Source organism: Zingiber officinale, chromosome 3B, assembly GCF_018446385.1.
Source record: "Zingiber officinale cultivar Zhangliang chromosome 3B, Zo_v1.1, whole genome shotgun sequence".
Taxonomy (NCBI): Eukaryota; Viridiplantae; Streptophyta; class Magnoliopsida; order Zingiberales; family Zingiberaceae; genus Zingiber; species Zingiber officinale.
Window position 1 is genome coordinate 30,384,673 of NC_055991.1, and position 6,000 is coordinate 30,390,672.

A 6,000-nucleotide genomic window follows, 5' to 3' on the forward strand; every position below is an offset into this window, starting at 1 on the left:
GGAGGGCGGCATATTATCAAAAAATTTAAAGCCTATTCTACTTTGGAAGATAAAAGTGCCCAACTCGGATTATTTGGGGTAGAAGAAGAAGTGGAATATTTTGGGGTCAAGAGGGATACTGTGCAGCTTAAAGAGGACGACCACCCCGCTCAGCAGCCTAAAAGAATTCGGCACAAGTTGGCCGAGCGGGATGCGGAAATAATTACAAACCTCCAAAATAAATGGATGGGTAGGAAATCTAAGGCCGCCCTGGAATTGGTCTAAAAAGAAACAAATGGTGCCGATCGGCGGGTCATGTGGCCGGTCGGTCGGGTCGGCTATAATTATTTCATGGTCATCAGGGAGCCCATACGTCCGAACAAGACGCCGAGCGCCCTCTTCATCAAACCGACTCTCCATGGTCATAAACCACGGGCCATGAACATCAACGGTGGGTACGGAAGTGCTTGCCATGACTAAAGTACCAAGAAAAAGAAGGAAGGAAGCCGGAAGAAACTCAGAAACGGAGGACAGATACGAGTTCACAAGCAAAGGGACGAGAGGAGTTCCAAGTGAAATGGAAAGGCCGAACGAAAGGAAGGGAGGAGCTTACTGATGGAAGATGGACGGAGAGGATCACCAGAAAGCCGAAAACCACCAAGAGGCGAGAACTGGGACAGCCGGAATGACGCAGTGTGGGCACCTTCGACGGAGGAAGCACAATGGAATAGGCAATGCGGCGTAAGTGCGGAGACGATGGCTTTATACGAACGAGGCTGGTTGGCCTCGTCCGTCGGATGCAGGTCACGAGAGACGAGGTCATCATCTAACCGTCCATATCAAAATGACCGACGTCCCATCGTACGGATCATCGCCGCCACATGAGAAGAGCCACGTGGCGCCTTACCACTAGGCGCAATTAATGCGCCCATACCGCGCATGCTGCGACTTAATGGAAAGGATTTGCGCGATTTTCGAGAAGATTTAGACAAGAAAACATACACGTTGAACAACAAGGCATCCAAAAGGAAGAGCCGAGCGGCTGAATCCGGCATAAGGGCCGAACGGCTCAAGGAATATTATAGGTGATGGTAAGGCGACGACCGCTTGCTCGGACACATAGTCCAGTCAGTCGGACTCACTGCCTCCTTCGACTAGACTTGAAGGGGAGGCAAGTGATCCGGGAGTAAGAGGGGGGGACCCCATTCAGCAGAGTCAACGCCACGGGGAGATCCAAAGGCAATAGGCCAACCATAAGCTTGGCCGAGCGGATAATGAGGACGACGACTGGCTAAGGCTTCCGAGCGGAAGCAATACACCCCGTCGGAGACGGGGTTCCGACGCTCATGATGAACAGTAGGTAGTGCCGAGCGGATGGCCGGCTCAGCCGAAGGAATAAAACATCAACACTGCGAAGTCTAGAGCACATGACCGAGAATCTCCCGAGCGGATCGTCACATCCGACCGGCCGGACGCGAGGAAACCGCTGACCGGCCGGACGCTCGATGGAGAGTAAGAAAAGGCAGGGATAGAAACATCTTATGATAGCAGATGACACGCAGAATCTTAGGACGTGAGCTCACTGTCCCATCAAAGACGTGCTCATACTGTAGCAGTAAGGAGTCAGGCAAGTTCCTCTGACAAGCCCATACTGGGTATGGGCTGAGGACACGTGTGTGTGCCTCGGTATATGTGCATCAGCCTCCTCAGAAGTCTATATAAGGCCTCCACTTCTTCAACCGGAGGTACGCGAGTCCTCATTCTGGAGCTACCTTCTTCATCTATTCCTCGCCTAACTTGAGCGTCGGAGGGCCGTCGCCGGGACACCCCTCCCCGCTCGGTTTTGTTGCAGGTTCGCCGGAGCACTCGAGGATCTAGCGAGGGGGCGCCACGTGCCCAGCGTCCGTTGACTCCTGGTTCGGACAGGATCACCACCTATACCCACCTTCTTACCCATCCCATAGGGGCCGGCCAAGCTAGCTTGGAGACCAAGCTAGGGCCGGCCAAAGTTTGGTTCATGAGTGCTTCAAGGTGGCCGGCCCTAGGTTGGGTTCAAGCTTGGTGTGGCCGGCCCAAATTAAAATAAAAGGATTTTTATTTTTTAAAATTTTTCTTATGTGGATAACATGATTTAAAAGAGAGTTTAAAATTTTAAATCTTTCCTTTTATAAGATTCTACAAAAGATTAAGAGAAGAGCTAAATCTCTTTCCTTATTTGTAGATTAAAAGGTTGATTTTAATTTTGGTAAAAACTTTTCTTTTTAACCATGTTCATGATTTAAAAGAAAGTTTAAAAATTAATAATTCTCTTTTATTAATTTCTACAAAAGATTAAGAAAAGATTTGATATCTTTCCTTATTTGTAGATTGAAAGGAGATTTTAATTTTTGAGATAACTTTCCGGAAATTATCCACATGTTTAAAGAAAGATTTAATTTATAAAATTTCCTTTTTATTAACCAATCATGAAGGGAAAAATTATTGGAGAAATTTTTTATAAATTTCCGGAAGCAAATAAGGAAGTTTTAATTTGTGTTTAAAATTTTATTTGCTTGGAGAATTTATGTGGTGGCCGGCCATTACAAATTGAAAAGAAAAATTGTTTTTAATTAAATAAATTTTCCTTTTCAATGGTAAAAGAATTAAGGAAGTTTTTATTAAATTTTCCTTATTTGCCAAGACCAAGGATTATAAAAGAGGGGGTAGAGAAGACTTCATGGTGGATAACCTCTATTATTTTTCTCCCTCTTTTCCTTGGTGTGGTGGCTGGCCCTTCCCTTTCTCATCTCTCCTCTTGTTGTGGCCGAAATCTATCATCTCTTGGAGCTTGGAGGATGTGGCCGGATCAAGGAAGGAGAAGAAGGAGAGAAAGCATGCATCCCTTGGAGCTTGGTTGGTGGAAAATTCTTCATCCTTTGGAAGTTCTTGTGCTTGGCCGAAACTTGAAGGAAGAAGAAAAAAGGTGCCTAGGTGGTTCTCATCTCGGAAGATCGTTGCCCACACAACGTCCGAGGTTAGAAGAGGAATACGGTAGAAGATCAAGAGGTCTTTCTAAAAGGTATAACTAGTAATTTTTTCTTTCCGCATCATACTAGTTATTTTTGGAAATAATACCAAATACAAGAGGCATGCGATTCTAGTATTTCGAATTTGTTTTCGATGTTGTGTTCTTTGTTTTTTCTTTTCCTTGTGATTTGATTGTTCCTTTCGGTTAACCTAAAGTTATTTTAGGAAATTAAATATTAGCTTTCCTTAAAAGGTTTTGTCTAGTCGGTGGTGGCTGCTCCCATATCCAAGAAGGCCATGTGCCTCGCCACGTCAGTACTGGGAACCAATTATGAAAATTAATATTTAATGGAATTAATAACTTAGGTGATTTGGATCGAACGTGTTAAGTTCCGCAGGAGATCCGAGTCTAAACCTAAAAGAACAAATAGATTAAACTTTGGATCAAACGTGTTAAGTTCCGCAGGCGATCCAAGTTTAATTTAAAAGAACACATGGTAGCTAGGAAAAGATTCAGACCTTTGTACAAAATTTTTGTACAGTGGAACCATTAGGTTTTCCGAGTAGCAACCAACAGTATATAGAGATTTATACTCACCACATACCCACCTTCTTACCCATCCAATGGGGCCGGCCAAGCTAGCTTGGAACCCAAGCTAGGGCCGGCCAAGACCAAGTGGATGAGCCAAGTTGGTGGCCAGCCAAAGCTTGGGTCCCAAGCTTAGGTGGCCGGCCACTAGAATATTAAAAAGGATTTTTATTAAAATTATTTCTTATGTGGATATCATGTTTTTAAAAGAAAGTTTAAAAATTAAAAATTTCCTTTTATAGCTTTCTACAAAAGATTAAGAGAAGAGATTAATCTCTTTCCTTATTTGTAGATTAAAAAGGATGATTTTAATTTTTGGTAAAAACTTTCCTTATTTGTAAATCATCTACATGTTTAAAAGAGAGTTTAAAATTTGAAATCTTTCCTTATTTGTTGATTAAAAGGTGGATTTTAAATTTTAAGAAAACTTTCCTTTTTAACCATGTTCATGATTTAAAAGAGAGTTTAAAAATTAAATATTCTCTTTTAAGTTTCTACAAGAGATTAAGAAAAGATTTGATATCTTTCCTTATTTGTAGATTAAAAGAGATTTTAATTTTTAGAGATAACTTTTTTTTTTATCCACATGTTTAAAAGAAAGATTTTAATTTATTAAATTTCCTTTTTATAAACCAATCATGAAGGGATAAAAATTATTAGAGAAATTTTATTTTTAAAACTTTCCGGAAATAAATTAGGAAGGTTTTAATTCTTGATTGAATTAAATTTCCTTTGCTTAGATTATTGTGGCCGGCCATGTTGATTAATAAAAGAGAAATTGATTTTATATCAATTAAATTTATTTTTCATGGCAAAGGAATTAAGAAAGTTTTTATTAAAATTTCCTTATTTGCCAAGACCAAAGATTATAAAAGAGGGGGTAGAGGTGCCTTCATGACTGGAACTCTATTCTATTTTTCTCCCTCTTTTTCTTCCTTGGTGTGGCCGGCCATCCTTTCCTCCTCTCTTCTCTTTCATGGCCGAACCTCATCCTTCTTGTGGAGATTCATATGGTGGCCGGATCAAGTTTAGAGAAGAAGAAGAAGAAGGAGAAAAAGAAAACTTTGTTTCTAGCATCTCTTGGAGCATGGTGGTGGTGGCCGAACCTCTTCATTCTAGGAGAAGTTTTGATGGCCGAAACTTGCAAGGAAGAAGAAGGTGCTTGGTGGTTCCCGTCTCGAAAGATCGTTGCCCACACAACGTCCGGGATTAGAAGAGGAATACGGTAGAAGATCAAGAGGTCATTAAAAGTTCACAAAGGAAGGTATAACTAATATAGTTTTCCGCATCATGTTAGTTTTATCTCCATGTAAAAATACCAAATACAAGAGGCATGCGATTCTAGTATTTCGAATTTGTTTTCGATGTTGTGTTCATTTGTTTTTCTTTTCCTTGTGATTTGATTGTTCTTTTCGGTTGACCTAAAGTTATTTAAGGAAATTAAATATTAGCTTTCCTTAAAAGGCTTTGTCTAGACGGTGGTGGTTGTTCCCATATACAAGAAGGTCATGTGCCTCGCCATGCAGTCCTGGAAGCCAATTTTGGAAATTAATATTTAATGGAATTAATAACCTACGTGATTTGGATCAAACGTGTTAAGTTCCGCAGGAGATCCAAGTCTAAACCTAAAAGAACAAATAAGTTAAACTTAGGATCAAACGTGTAAAGTTCCGCAGGCGATCCAAGTTTAATTTAAAAGAACACATGGTAGCTAGGAAAAGGTTCAGACCTTTGTACAAAATTTTTTGTACAGTACAACCGTTAGACTTTCCGAGTAGCAACCAACAATTGGTATCAGAGCTAGGGTTTTGCCTCTGTGTATTTGGTATTAGTTTAATTATGCACATGTCATACATAATTTAGGCATGATAATAGTAGGATGTGCTAACTTTGTGGATGCATGATCCAACTATTATGGCTTATAGATATTGTGTGTGTGATTGGACCCTTGGACATGTTAAGGGCATTTTATTGTGTGTGCATGATTGTATTATAAAATACAACTGGAGCTGTATTTAGTTTTATTAGGATTTTATTTTTTGATCTAGTTACATGTACATTCCTTTTATGGAATATAGGATTGATGTATGTAAATTTTATTTTATGTTCGATCTAGTTTACATGTACATTCCTTCGAGGAATATAGGATCGAAAAATGTAAAATTCTATTTATGTCGCAGATCGAATCTTGCAAGGCATGGAACCTTTTGAGGACCAGAGGCGCAGCGGAACGAGGAGCAAGATGGATGCGACAACTAGACCCGGTGGCGGTGGCTAAAGATGACAGCAGCTAGGGTTGGCGACACACGGAGGACAGCAATAGATAAAAGCCATAATAGTTAAAAATTAGTTTTTCTATTTATTGCTTTTTATGCTGTGTTGTGTGTGCTTGTTAGTATGCATGCTAAGTAGGCTAGCATAGTCAA